Source organism: Macrotis lagotis, chromosome 6 (assembly GCF_037893015.1).
Source record: "Macrotis lagotis isolate mMagLag1 chromosome 6, bilby.v1.9.chrom.fasta, whole genome shotgun sequence".
In the NCBI taxonomy this organism is placed as follows: Eukaryota; Metazoa; Chordata; class Mammalia; order Peramelemorphia; family Peramelidae; genus Macrotis; species Macrotis lagotis.
The window spans coordinates 146,686,755-146,703,263 of NC_133663.1; positions in this window are offsets into that span (position 1 = coordinate 146,686,755).

Genomic DNA, 16,509 nt, shown 5'->3' on the forward strand with positions numbered 1-16,509 from the left:
TAATTATTGATTACAGAAATGCAAATCAAAATAAATATAAGGTATCACTTCACTCCTAAAATATTTGTCAAATGAATAAAAGGGAAAAATAATCAATATAGGAAGGGATGTGGGAAAATTGGTACACTGATTTATTGTTAGTAGAATTATGATCAAATCTTTATGGAGAGCGATTTGAAGTTATGCCAAAAGACAATAAAACTGTGCCTATCCTTTGATCCAGCAATCCCTCTACTAGGTCTGCATCTCAGAGAGATCATAAAAAAGTGAAAAAAAATAGACCCTTAAGCAAGAATATTTTAGTAATGTATAAAAAACACTATTTGTACAAAATAAGAATAAATACTTTTTTTAAAAAAAGGGAATAAACAAGTACAAAAATATTTATAGCATCTCGTTTTGTAGATGTAAAGACTTGAAAATTGAGGGCATACCTTTCAACTGGAAATTGACTGAATAAATTGTTATATATGAATGTTATGTAGCACTAGGGTGTTTTTAAGAAACCACAATGGATGGGACATCAGAATGGAAAGACTTGCATGAACTGATGCAGAGTGAAGAGGGCAGAAGCAAAAGAACATTATTCATACTAACTGCAACAATGGGAGATGATCAACTATGATGGACTTGTATAATTCAGCAAATACAATTCTAAAAAGTGAAGGAAAATATCATCCATATCAGTAGAAACAACTGTGGAGTTTAAATGTGAACCAAAGCTTACTATTTTCAATTTTTAAAAATTGTCTTATGTGTTATGTGTTTTTTCTCTCTCTCCTTTTTTTTCGCTGTTTGGATTTGATTCTTTTTTTTGCAACACAATTTATATGGATCTGTGTTTACATTGCCCTCTGTGGGAAGAGTGTGGGAGTATACAAAGGAAGGGACAAAAGAAGGAAAAAAATGTAAAACTTAAAACCTAACAAAAAAAATGATTGTTAAAAACTACCATTAGGGGAGGCTAGGTGGTGCAGTTGATAGAGCACCGGCCCTGGAGTCAGGAGTAAATGAGTTCAAATCTGGCCTCAGACACTTACTAATTACGTAGCTGTGTGGCCTTGGGCAAGTCACTTTAACCCCATTGCCTTGCAAAAACTAAAAACAACAACCCCCCCCCAAAAAAAAACCCTACCATTGCATGTAGTTGGAATATATTAAAACAGAAAAAGAAATATTCTATAAATTATAGAGTATATCTTCCTCTCAATGAATCATAATATTTGAACATTATAATTTAAGAGCTAATGGAATGTTAAAGAAATAAAATACTTATGACCATAGAAACGTAATGTTCCATTCTGATTCCAGTACAGAGATAAATCTGAACTCTTAACTGTGTTAAATGACTGATGACAGAATTTGGGTTGAGATATATTGTTGAAAGCAGAAGTCACATAATGTTACACAAAGGAAAATGACAAATGCTGAAAGGGATATGGAAATACTGGGACACTAAATTATTGCTCATTGAGTTGTGAAATCCTTCAACTATTCTGGAGAACAATATGCCCAATGGTCTATGGAATGCACATGTTATTTTAGCCAGGGATTTCACTATTAAATATTTGTCCCAAAGGGATCAAAAAGGGGGAAAAGATGTATTTGTACACGAATAATTACAGAATTTTTTTTTGGTGGTGAGAAAGAATTGAACATCGATGGGATGTCAATGAATGGGAAAATTGTTGTATATGATTATGACAGATTTCTATTGTGTTGTATTGAATCATGAGTGGGATGACTTCAGAAGAACTTGAGAAGACATATGATCATATGCAATGTGAACTAAGCAGAACAAGAACACTGTACACAGTAACAGCAATATTTTAAAGATGATTCTGATCCAAGACAATTCCAAATTACCCATTATTAAAAATGATATCTTCTTCTAGAGAGAGACTGATGATCTCTGCATGCAAAATGAATCATATTTTCCTTTTCTTTTTTTATTATTTTTTATTTCATTTTCTTTCAAAAAATGGCTAAGATGGAAATTTAACTTGCATGACTTCCCATGTATTATCAAGATTAAAGTATTTGCCCCCTTGAAGTATGGTTGAGTTCCAAGATAGAAAATTTAGAAATCAAAATATAACAAAATAATGCCAAAATATTTTACATATATGTATGTGTATATATATATATATATGTTTATGTATGTATGCATATTTATTTAAATGAACTATGTGGTCAAAGTCACAAGTAACAAACTTTGCTATCCTAATGAAATAATAATACAAAGAATAAGGAAAAAAAGAAAAAATAATAATGAAAATAGAAGTCATGTGAATGAAGTTAGAAACCCCTGAAATTTAAATATATACATTTGCCATTTTTGATGTTTTAATTTTTGAAATTTATTTTTATTTATAAATTAAAATATTTCCATAACATAATATGTAATTAAAATATGTTTGTACATAAAACTGTAAATCTATGATATACTATTTCCTATTCCTTTTAAATCTATACTAAATTCATCATTTTTTCTTTTTACCTTCATTCTCCCACTGGAGAGATTGCTACCATTAAAAGCAAATATGTATTGAGAAACTTTGATCTACCCCCCCACTTAGCTATCAGCTATTCATTCGATGAAAGTTTGTGAGATGAAAGTTCCTGAGACTGTGTGGTTAAAGCTCTTAAAGCAAAATTTACTGAGACTTAGCCTTTTTTTTTTTTTCCAGAAGAAGCATTTAGTTGATTCAGTCTTTAAATCAGTAGAGTGTTTCTGGAGATGTTTACACTTCACTGAATTCAAAGCTCAGTCCCCTGAGGTTTTGTCTTTCCTGAGCTCTTCTCAAATTGTCTTTGTAGGACATCTGCTTTAAAGCTTTGTTGTTTCTGTTTTACATTAGCTTTTTAGTGTTTGTTTGCTAAGGAAATTTAGAAAGGTTGGAAATTTCTCACCTACATTTCAATCTTCTCAAAAATATTTTCCACCATGTTTCCATATGTGCCTTATGCAAGTGGAACCTTCTTATAAAAACCATCAAAGAATATAAAGGAAAATCACATTCCTGAGAAGGAATATTTGCTCATCTACAAACTTCTTTTCCCTAATCTGCCACATTCTCTTCTGAAAATATATCATTCAAATAATTCCTCTCATTCCAACAATCTTTCTCAAAGCTTGAGAGTACAACCTGGTTAGTATGCTCTTATCTATTAGAATTTTCTTTTGGTTATAAAATCTATACTCTTATCAACATTATACACATATTGTTTTGAGTATAGCTATATATTTACTGTAATTTAACTGACTTACATACTTCAAATACAGATAAATCTATGTTCCTCTTCTTGTGTATATATATATATATATATATATATAGATATAGATATATATCTATATATATCTATATATATATATATATATATATATATATATATATATATATATATGTAGAGTCAGGTTCCCTCATAGGATATTTTTACATGTGTGTGTGTGTGTGTGTCTGTATCTATGAATTTATGTATTTTTGTTATAAAAATTCTCTACCATATTCCTCAAGTCTGAAGATCAATTTTTAATTTTTTAAAATTTTTTTTCATTAAAACTTCATGGGGGGGGCAAAGTCAAGATGGCAGAAGGAGAAGATCTCTGTCTAAACATTTTCCAAGAATCTTAAAATTATGACTCTAGGGCAGCTAGGTGGCACAGTAGAAAACATCACTGGCCCTGAAGTCAGGAGTACCAGAGTTCAAATTCGGGCTCAGAAACTTAACCTATCTGGGTGACTTTGCGGAATTCACTTAATCCCATTGCCTTGCAAAAACCAAAGAAAGAATTTTATATTCTTGCACTATGGAAAAGATCTAAATAACCAATTAAATACTAAATAGAAATGAAAAAAAATCAAAGGTTATTAAATACTTCCAGGATGGCTAAAATTAAAAAAATAAAAGAAAATTTATAATGTAGAACTTGCTAAACCTCCAGTAGCAACCCAAATAGTAATGAAACAATTACAGGCTTAGTAAAATAATATTTTCTTATTAAAAGGGAAAGTAACTTGCTATTCATAGAAGCTCTGAGAAAATTAGATAATATAAATGTGGTAATATAAATGCTCCCTCTATGTATATAGAAAATAATTCACAGTCAATTTTCTAAGGATCAGCAAGGAGCATGACATTTTTAAAATTTCTGTCTCAGAAAGTCAACAAAATCTATTGATTCAATTCAAATCGGTATAAATAATAAAGAAGAATAGAAAATTGCAAGAAAATGAAGGTTTGCCACTCTGTTCTTCAGTGTTTTAAACAGACAGAGGTGTATCTAAATCAGATAAATTAATATTAATGTTTTGGTAGGCAGAAGAATATGACAAAAAGAAGAAGAAGGAAAGCTTCTAAGGATTTACTGGTATTCAATAGGTAAGAAAATCTTGTGCCAGTAGATTGTACAAGGACTCAAAAGTGCAATGTAGACTCTCCTGATGTTTGTTCTTTATTCTCTAAGAAGACTACATCATTAGGGAGGTGATGCCATGAAAAGCACATGAATTGGATTTGAATGAGCTGGGGCTGTGCTAAGTCATCATCATAACTTTCCATTCCTTAACCTTCTGGGTCCAGTGAACAGACACAAATTGGACTGACTGTAGATGACCCTGGATATGAGGCTGTCAGGATTAAGTTACTTGCTCTAGGTCACACATCAAGTATCTGAGATTTGATTCAAACTCCTGTCCTCTTGACTCCAACATCAATGCTCTATCCACTGTGCCACCTAGTTGCCAGCCTCTCCTACTATATTTAGTGATAAGGAAAGTTTCTGGATTCCACCAAGCATACTGGCTAAAGGATGAAGAGATTTGATTATCATTATGCTGAAAAAGTCAACAGGAATAAAATATCTGAAGGTGAATGGCAAGAAAATGATTTGACTCTTCTTTATATGCACAGAAGATGAAGATGTATCTCCCAAGCCCTAGGAAGGTTAAACAACACTCCACATTATTGCTAATACATATGGGAATATGATCTTACCAGAAGGATCCTGAAAACAAACTAAAGAATTAGAAAGTGATGAATGAATAATTAAGGAACTTAGAGCTAAAGTGCTGTTTTAATATAAATGTAGCAGATAAAGCCAAAGGAAAGAAACACTTAACTTCTGGAATAAAGACATATAGCAAAGAACATTGTGTTGGAAATTAAAAGTGGTATAAGATAAATGGATGAGGCACTCTTGGCCATGAACAGAAGAATTTTCCTAGAAATAATTGATATTATTAATAGTGATTTTAATTGGAGGGTGTTGAGGAAGTGTTTAAATACAACCATAGTACTAGATATATTTGATGTCAATTGATTTGAAAAAGAAAAAAAACAGAATAACATTTTGGTTTTCCACAAATCCATAATATTCAATGATATGGAGATGATATGCAAGAATTTATTGAGCTTTTGCTCTGAGATGAAGTGTGGGGGCACAAAGAAAGTCAAAAACAATCCCAAATCTCAAGGACATCCCATGTATTTAGAGAGACAAGTGGAAATTATCAGCAGGTATATGCTGGAAATGAAAGGAGAAGATAGTGGAAAATAATCTTAGAAGAGAAGTCATTAATAGTTTGAGAAGTTAGACATTCTTCAACAGGAATGATTTTACATATAGCTTGAAATAAAGAAAGAAACCCATGAAAAAGAGGTAAGAGTTAAGAGCAATCCAAGCATGAAATATAATAAGAGTGTTGCAGGGAAACCTCTGCCAGAGTAAAAGCAGAGCCCAGACCCACATAGCCCTCCTTGAAACCATGGCCCTCAGCACAGCCTGGTCCAGGAAACAGAGGTAGACCCACAGAGTCACCCAGTAGTAAGTCTCCTGGAAGCTTCTCCCAGAATGCTCAGAGAAGTTAAAGGAGTGGGTGGAGGCTGTTGAAGTCTCCCCTCTGTCCCTGGAACAGGACTCTGGTGTTTTGTCCATATTCAGATCCAGGTCACAGTCTGGGTTCTCATACTAAAATAGTGGAGAGTAAAGATCCACTTCACAGCTCTAGGGAAGAGGAGTATGCTTGTAATCATCCACAAACCAAAGCACAGGCCAGGAGAAGAGTCAGAGTATCTCATAAGACCTTCAAGGAACTGAGGTCCATGTGGCGGTGACCCAATAACCACTGAAAACCTCAGGAAGACCCCCTAAACTAAGGCATAGGCTGGAAAATGAATAAACAGAAAAAGGAACCTGCCTGTAGACAAGTACTTTGGTTCCATGGAGGATCAAGAAATGCACTCAGAAAATGACAAAGTCCATGCTTCTGCATCTAAAGCATCCAAGAAAAATAGGAGTTGGGTTCAGGTTATGACAGAGTTCAAAAGAGATTTTGAAAATCAATATAGGATGTAGAGAACAGCTGGAAAGAGAAATGAGAGATGTGGGAAAAACATGAAAACCAAGTCAGCAGCTTGGTCAAGGAGATACAAAAAATAATGCTGAAAAATACATGTTAAAAATAAGTTTATGTCAAATGGAAAAAGAAGTCCACAAAGCTAAGGAGGAGAAGAATACCTTAAAAAGAAGAATTGGCCAAATTGGAAAAGAGATAAAGTTTTCTGAAGAAAATAAAAAATTCAAATGTAGAAAGGAGCTAGAAGAAACAAGAAACAATAAAGCAATACCAAAAGAATGAAAACCTAGAAGAAAATGTGAAATATTTCATCGGAAAAACACCTGAAGGGGAGAACAGATTCAGAAGAGACAATTTAAAAATTATTAGATTAGGGACTTCTGGCCAAGATGGTGGACAAAAGACAGGCACTGTGCTAAGGTCTCCTGGTTTCCCCATCAAAAATAATATGAAGGAATCCTCTTATCAAAATTTCTATTGACAAAACCCAGAAAGAGAAGCTAGAAGAAGAAATCCTACCAAAAGGCCTGTCTCAAGGGACTGTGGGTGAACCAGGAGCAGAGAGCAGAGAGCCAGTGTAGGCACAATGGTGGGGTGAAGCCAGAGGATTGCTTTTAGCCATGGAAGCTTTGGATAGTAACAGGTCCAAGGACCAACTTCAGCCATGTAATTTGTGGCTGGGAAAGCAAGATTTGGAGAGTCCCAGTGGAGCAGGAGGGTGAGTTCCAGCACACAGAATTGCAGAGTGCAGCTGGACATCTACCAGCTGAGCTTGGGGGCCTGAGCTCCAAACTTTTCTCACACCTCTCAGACTGCTGCCCTTTGAGTGTAATTCCAAATTGCTTTCCAGAAAAGTTTGGATGAGGTCACAGCTCCACCAAAAATGTATTCATGTCCCAGATTTGCCACATCCCTTCCAACACTGGTCATATTTGTCAGTCTGAGAGTTGTGAGGTGGTACCTCAGAGATGCTTTAATTGCTTTAATTTTCAATTCTCTAGTAAGTAAGGATTTAGAGAAAATTTTCATATGAATATGGATCACTTTGATTTCCTCAGCTGTAAATTGCCTTTGTATATCCTTTTACCATTTCTTAACTGGAGAATGGCTTTTTTATTGAAAATTTGATGTAGTTCTCTGTATATTTTAAAAATGAGTCCCTTAACAAAAATAATAGCTGTAAAAATTGTTTCTCAATTTACTACATTTCTTTTGATCTTGGTTACAATGGTTCTGCCTGTGCAAAAGCTTTTTAATTTAATGAAAGCAAAATTATCTAGTTTGTTTTTAGTGATCTTCTCTACCTCTTCCATTATCATTAATTGCTTCCCTTTCCATAGATTTGACAGGGATACTACTATTCCTTGATCTTCTAGTTTACATTGATATTCTATTTTATGTTTAAATCCTGTATCCATTTTGATCTTATGTAGGGTGTGATGTGTTGGTATGATCCAAGTTTCTTCTACACTAGCTTTCAATTTTCCTAACAGTTTTTATCTCATTAGCTGGGATCTTTGGATTTATCAATAGCAGATTACCATAATCCTTTCCTGCCATTACACCTAGCTTATTCCATTGATCCACCACTCTATTTCTTAGCCAATACCAGACAGTTTTGATGACTGATGTTTTGTAATGTAATTTTAGATCTGGTAAGGCTAAGCCTCATTCTTTTGCATTTCTTTTTCATTGAATCCATGGAAATTCTTGTCTTTTAATTTCTCCATATGAATTTACTCAAATTTTTTTTCTAACTTATTAAAGTATTTTTTTGGAATTTTTATTTGTAGAGCACTAGACAGGTAGTTTAGTTTTAGAAGAATTATCATTTTATTATATCAGCTCAACCTATCCATGAGCAGTTGATGTTTGCCCAGTTATTTAAATCTGGTTTTACTTGTGTAAGAAATGTTTTGTAATTGTTTTCAAAAAGCTTTTGAGATTTTCTCCCAGGTAGGGATATAGCAAGTTTCATCTTATTGGATAGCAAGTTTTTTTTCTTTACCATTTTTTTACCTTTTCATGTATCTCTTAAGCCTCCTGTTTGTTGTCCAAATTTTCTATTTATCTCTGGTCCTTTCTTCAGGAAATTGTGGAAGTCTCCCATTTCATTAAATGTCCTTCTCCCCTGGAAGAGAAGGCTTATTTTTGCTGGATGGTAGATTCTTGGCTGCATTCCAAGCTCCCTTGATTTTAGGAATGTCTTATTCCAGGCCATTCAATCCATTAATGGTGATGAAGCCAGGTCCTATCTAATCCCTATTGAGGTTCCTTGGTATTTAAATTGTTTCTTTCTGACTGCTTGAAGGCATTTCTCTTTTCTGATAGTTTTGGAATTTGGCCACAACATTCCTTGGTGTTTTCCTTTTAGGATATCTTTTAGGAGTGAATCAATGTATTCTTTCAATAACTATTTTACCCTCGGGTTCCCTGATATCAGGGCAATTTTCTACCACTAAATCCTTTAATAATAAGTCCATGCTTTTTAATCTCTTCATTGTTTTCAGGAAGGTCAATAATTATGAGGTTGTCCCTTCTTGATCTATTCTTGAGGTCAGTGGTTTTGCTGATGAGGTATTTTACATTTTCTACTATGTTTTGATCTTTTGGTTTTGTTTAACAGAATCTCGTTGTGTCATGATGTCATTAATTTCCACAGATTCTATTCTTTTTTTAGAGAAGAATTTTCTTCATTTACCTTTTGCAGCTCCTTTTCCAACTGGTCAATTTTATTTTTGAAGTAATTTTCCATTTGCCCAAATGTAGTTTTGATAGAATTACTTTCTTTTTGCATTTGCCAAATTGAGGATTTGAGAGAATTATTCTCATTTTGTATTTCTCCAATTGTATTTTCCAAGGATTTGTTTTCTTGTTGCAAGATGTTAATTTTTCTCTTGCAATGTGTTATTTTTGTCATAAGGTTCTTTTCCCAAATTTTCCAATTGATTTTTAAACTCCTTCCTGTCTTGTTCAGTCTTTCTGGACTGGAGATTAATTCATATTGTCCACAAAAGTGCTAGATTTCTCTGGGTAGTATGTATTTTTCTAAGTATTTCTTTATGGTTTCCCCTTTTTCACTGACCTTTCTTCATTTTCCTAGGATCTTGTGTTGGGAAGAGGTACGTACTCTCAGGAGTTTACTTTTGAAAATCCTGTAGGTTTTGTTGACTTCACTTAGTAATTCCAAGGGTCAGCCAGTGGGAGGTGCTGGTTGCTTTCTCTGGAATTTTCCTTGTCTCAGCAGCAGCATTTGAGTTGACCTTGAGCAGTGGGCTGGTCCCTGATGATGGGAGTTATTCTCCCTTTCAGCTGAGTGAACTCTGTTACCCAAACTTGAGTTGGGGTGGGGGCAGGGGAGTGGCTTTTACAGTTTGTTCTAGGAAGAATGCTCTGCAAAATGTTGGAACTCATGTCCCTTGCCCAGATGGTTGATTTCCAGGTGTGCTCTGCAGGTCTCTGTGCTGGAATCACCATTCTATCAACTGGGGCTCAACAGATTTCCTCTCCCCTGGCCAAAGATTCTATGGCTAACTTTTGTCCTTGGACCAAAGAAGTTGCTTCAATATTAAAGCCTTTACAGCTTAGGCCAGTCCTCTGGCTTCTACCAGCTGCTCTCCCTCCACTGTCCCTCTGGTCTCTGCTCCTGGTTCACCCTCAGTCACCTTAGACAGACCTTGTTGGGAGGTGTTCTTCTCCTAAATTGTTTTTCTGGGTTTTGTTGATAGAATTTCTATTAAGAGGTTTCTTTCATGTTATATTTGAGGGAAATCAGGAACACTTAGAAAAGTGCCTTGGCCCCAAAGTCCAATATGTTGTTTTCAAGAAACACATTACAACAAAAATTCACAATAAAAAAGGAGCTGGAAATAGAATCATTGTCTCAGAAAGACAAAAGTAGTGATGAGCAGATAGATTTCAGAAAAATCTGGACATACATAAGCTTGCATGAAGTAAAGTGAGCAAAACCTGGAGAATATTGTATACAATAACAGCAATATTTTAACATTATCATCTCTGAATGACTTAGCTATTCTCACCTGGAAAATGATTCAAGACAATTCTAACATACACATCATGAAAAATGCTATGCAAGAAAAAGAAATGATAGACTCTGAATTCAGATTGTAGGATATTTTCACTTTATTTGCCCACATTTTTCTGTTCTCATTTCTTTCTTTTACAGCATGTCTAATAGAGAAATGATTTACAGAATTGCTCATTTATAATCTATATGTAATTGTTCACCTTCTTAGAAAGGAGGAAGGTGAGGGAGAGAAGAAGAAAATTTTGAAGTCAGTATTTTTAAAAAATGAATGTTAAAATTCACCTTTACCTGAAATTGGAAAAAATGAAATACTGTTTAAAAAAAGAGTGATGCCAAGTTTTTAAACATTGACAGTGCATTCAAAAACACTAAGGAAGATAGGACAAAGCCAAGATCATGATGTGAATTTAGGAAGCTCCTGGAACAATTCTCAAAACAGTATATTTATTTTATTTTTGGTTTATTTTTTGCAAGGCAAATGGGTTAAGTGACTTGCCCAAGGTCACACAATTAAGTAAATATTATGTGCTTGAAGTTGTATTTGAACTCAGGTATTGCTGACTCTAGGTATGGTGCTTAATACCACTTCAAAACAGATTTTCATAAAGACACTAAACAGATAAAAAAGTAAGGAAAAGTGCACATAAAGGGTGAATCATGTTCTCAATTCAAGATATCCTAGAGAAATTTCAGAAAAGGTCATTCTCAACTATGTAAAAGGAGAGTATAAGCTAGTTTGGGCAGGACAGTTGGGAAGTAAGAGAGAACTTTTTTTTTTTTTTTTTTTTTTTTTAGGGTTTTGCAAGGCAAATGGAGTTAAATGGCTTGCTACCCCTCTAGCCGCCCCTGAGAGAATTTCTTAATCTCAATGCAGCTCAAGTCCAGACTCAGTCAGTCAGTAGTACAGCAGATCAAAAATGAAGGTACCAGTGGAAGCTTGTAAGTCAAACTTCAATTGCAGGAATGCTAGAGAAACAGGCAGGACTGGATAAGGTCAGAAAGAAATCACTAGCACCTGAAACATCATAGGCAATGTTTTGGCAAACAGTAAGCCAGGGATCAGATACTCGACTCCAGTACAAATAGCTTAGTACTATACAGTCTCTTCCCAGAAAGAGAATTCAACTATTAAAATGAGGAAAAAGGGAGTACTAATCATGGATAGCTTCTATTTTGATGAGGACAATAAAAAACCCATCTTAGAAGTGGAGAGCAGTGAAATATGAATCTTCAAAGACTTGGAAAATTTCAAAAGGAATTTTGAAAACTGAAGAGGAGAGGAAGAAGAAAAATGAACAAAAGAAATGTCATACTGGAGAATTATGAAAAAATTGAATGAAGAAAATAAAAACTTAAAAGTAAAGTTGCCAAATGAAAAAAGAAATCACTCTTTTAAAAGTAAAAGTGACCAAATGGAAAAGGAATGTAACTTAACAAAAAGTAAAATTAATCAAGTATAAATGGAAATCAACTCATCTAAATATAAAATTATCTAACTGAAAACAAAATACAAAAGTTAGCTGAAGAAAATAAGACCTTAAAAATTAAAATTGGAGCAATGGAAGCTAATGACAAATAAGACAACAGGATTCCATCTAACAAAACCTAAAAACTGAAAAATTAAAAGTAGTTATAAAGTACCTTTTAGGAAAAAGACTAACTTGGAAAATAGATCCAAAAGAGATAATTTATGAATTACTGAGCTACCTTAAAGACATGATGAGGGAAAAAAAAAAACCAGGAAATTATTTTAGAAAATTACCAAGGAAAAATGCACTAATATCCTAGAACAAGAGGAAAAAAGAATCCTTGAAAAAAAATCCACTGATCACATTCAGAAGGAGAAGCCAGAATAAAAGCTCCACAATATATTGTAGTCAAATTTCAGAATTGTGAGAAAATAATGCAAGCAGCCAAAAGGAAACAATTTAAGTACTAGAGAACCATAGGCGAAATTACACAGGATTTATCACTTCAACAACAACAAATGATCTGAGACCTAGACTATAATATTCCGGAGGATAAAAGAACTTGCATTGCAACCAAAAATCAACCACCTTGCAAATTTCAGAGTGTTTTTTCAAAGTAATGGATGAATTTTCAACAAAATAGGGGACTTTCAAACTTACCTAATAAAAATACCAGAACTAAACAGAAAATTTGAACTTCAAATACAAGAATAAAGAGATGTGAAAAATGGCAAACAAAAATTGGGAAAATATTAATATAAATTTTAAACTGTGACCATCCCTATAAGATAAGTCAATCCTTACAACACTTGAGAATAATGTTTCTCTTAGGCTAGTTACAGGAAGCATATTTTGATAGAGGATGTGGTATAGATTGACCATGGATAGCTTGATCAAAATACAAGTCATTCTCCAATTGATAAATGTTCAAAGCATATGAACAGAAAGTTTTCAGAGGAAGAAATTAAAGCTATTGATAGTCATATGGAAAAACACTCCAAATCATTATTGAATGGAAAAATACTAATTAAAACAACTCTGACGTACTGTCACACATATACCAATTGACTAAAAAGATAAAAGTAGATGATCAATCCTGGAGAGGATGTGGGAAAACTGACAAAATAATTGGTGGTATTATTCAATTGATCCAACCATTCTGGAGAGCAATTTGAAACTATCCCAAAGTGCAATGGAAATGTAAATATCCAGAAAGATCTGTATTGGGTCTATATTCCAAAGACATAATTAAAAAGGGAAAAGTCCCATAAGTTGAAAAATATTCATAGAAATTATTTTTGTAGTGGCAAATTTTTGGAAAATATACAATAAGATTAAACTGTTTACTTCCTGAATATAATATGTTATTTTTAACTCTAAAAAATGCTATCTCAGAGGTGGCTAGGTTGCACAGTGGATAGAGCACTGACCCTGGAGTCAAGAGTACCTGAGTTCAAATCTGACCTCAGACACTTGATAATTACCTAGCCTTGTGTCCTTGGGCAAGCCACTTAATCCCATTTGCCTTGCAAAAACGTTATAAAAAAGAAATTTTTTTTCAATTAGAAAGCATATCCTTAGATATAGTGTGGCTGTTAGAAAATTTTGATATCATTATATAGAAACTAAATTTCAGTATGAAAAAAGTATTATTTTAGAAAAAGAAAAAAGTGGGAGATAGAATAGAGTAAATTATATTATATGGAGTGGTATAAAATATCTATATCAGCAGAGGGAAAGAAGGGAGGTGGAAGGCATTTCTTGAATATTTCAATGAATTTAGCTGAAAGAGGAATTATATACTCTCAGTTAGGTTTAGTAATTTATCTTACCCTAAAGGGAATTAGGAGTGTAAAGGGGGAAAAAAAGGAAGGAGGGACTCATAAAAGGGAGGGAAGATAGAGGGAGGTGATTGTCAGAAGAAAAACACTTAGGAGGAGGCATGGATTGAAAGACAAGAATATTTACAAAAAATCCAAGTTAACTAGTTTAAAACTAAAAGAAATAAATTATTAAACCATATTTAATTAAAAAGGAATTGAATGAGACATTAATATCATAAGAAAAAAAAATCTCCAGGGTTAAATGAATTTACAAATGATTTTACTAAATATTTAAAGAAAAATTAATTTTAATACTTTATGTAATATTTGGAAAAGTATGTGAAGGAATGTTATCAAATTCCTTTTGTAACACAAATTTTGTGGCCATGCATGACAAAATAATGAAGAATCAAAACTGAGGAAGAAAAATTATGGCCCAATCTCCATAATGAATATTGATACAAAAATTAAATTAAAAATTAGCAAAGATATTCAGAAATTTATCAAGAGGACAATATACTATGACCAGGTGAAATTGATATTAGGCAAGCTGGGGTGATTCAATACAATGAAAACTATCATCATAACTGACCATATTGATAACAAAACTAACAGAAATCATATGATTATCTCAATACTTGGAGCAAAATCTTTTGATAAAATACAGCATCCATTCCTATTGAAACAACTAGAAAGTATACAAATATATGGTTTTCCTTAAAATGATAAGCAGTATCTACCTAAAACATCAGCAAGAATTATATGCAATTGGGGATAAGCTAGTAGCATTCTCAGGAAGATCAGGGATAAAACAGGGATGACTATTACAATGTTTCAGAATTTCTTAATGATAATGAAATTTATTCATCTTTTCAAGGTATTTCACTTAGGACTTGGAATTGCAAGAAGAGTTGCAAGTCTTTATGAGTAGAGGGAGTTTCTAGGAAGATTCACATATATAAAATCACAGATGTAGACCAATATTATTATATTTAGCATTACCACTCAAACTCTATGCTCATTTGCTCTTTTTAAAAATAAAATTATACTTATTTAAGGCAATAGGATTAAGTGACTTGCCCAATGTCACAAAGCTAGGCAATTATTAAGTGTCTGAGATCCAATTTAAACTCAGGTCCTCCTGACTTCAGGGCTAGTACTCTATCCATTACACTGCCTATCTACTCTTTCATTGCTTTATGTTTAGTCCAAGCTAGTCCTAGCTAATCTTTCTTCTCCAAAACTAGACAGAATTGGAAAGGAACTCATAATTGCCTACCCTTTTACATCAGTGAGTGCATGAGATGATTAATAGCAGTTAGTTGATTAGCAAATATTTCATGGGCACATACTATATGCTAGGCACTGCTTTAAGCATTTTCTTGCAACCAATGAATGGGTGAAATGAGAGAGACTTAATTATTCCTTAAAAATGCATAAATGTTTACTATAACATGATCAAAAGGTCACAAGTGAATCATTATATTTCAAAGTATTTATCAATAATGTGAAATAACATGAGACAAAATTTTCATCTTCAAAAAAACCATAAAATAAATTATAAAATGAAATTTTCTATACATATTGACTTTCAACTATGTGATCAGAATATTATCTAAATATTTCAGTTGCTATATTATCATGTCATCTTCTCTAATTGACTAGTTTGAAAAAAAACATTGAACATTGAATCTTCATTTTTTTACTGTTATCTTAGCAAGTAGCTAAATTTTTTTTCATTTCCTTGTAATGATTCACAACTTGTGAAAATCTGACCCGAGGAACCAATTTTTAAAATATTGTAAAAAATAAAGTTGGTCTAATATGTTTAATGAAAAATAATAAAATTAAAGATTACATATTTTATATTAAGTGAATTAATGTATATATACAACGTAAAATAACAGTGACAAACTGAATATATTTTTCTAAAATTCTTAAGGTATTTCCAATTGGTATTCTCATTTTGATGATATAAGAGTCAATTAATTAAATTGCAAATAATTTCAGCCTTCTGTATATTATAACAGTAATAGAGAAGTGTGAATAACAACAGTGTGTCTTATATTTAGGAATGTCTGTTTCTTATCTAAATTTGGAATCCCTCCCAGTGTTAAGTACTATTCCCTGAATGGAAGAATCACTTAATTAATGGTTATTGAATGAAGTTACTGGGTAATTGGGACTAATAATTTTAGGCTTATAATTATTGACTTGCTGTTAATTTCAAAGAACTTTATTGTTATTAATTCATAAAATTCTCAAACAAAAACAAAGAAACAAACAAAATATGTTGTAGCCGACATGTAACATTAAACTTTTAAAATTACACATGACTGAAGTTTATTTCACAATTTATTGCTTCATATTAAATCTTTACCTTTGTTCAACCATGTGAAAGGATGTTATTTTCTTTCATAAAACATAATAGCAGCATTTATATTGAAATATATCAATTATTCAAGGAATAGTTTTGAATCTGTGAAAATCAAATGAATTAAATAAATGTTTTTATATGGGGATAATAAAAATTGATAAGTTTTAAGCAAATAATTTTACAAGATTATATAACAAAATTACTTTAAATTTAATTGGTCACACATCGGGAGGATGATATTACCATTCATATTATAGGGATTAAATGATTCATTTCTAGGGAAATAATTATCAAAGATATCATTAGCATATAATCTTGACAACATGAAACATTATCTTCAGTGTTCCAGAAAAATATTATGAATGGAATTCTTATAATACCCTAATTAAGAAAAAAGAGAGTATATAGATACAGAGAAATGGTTTGTTTAAAA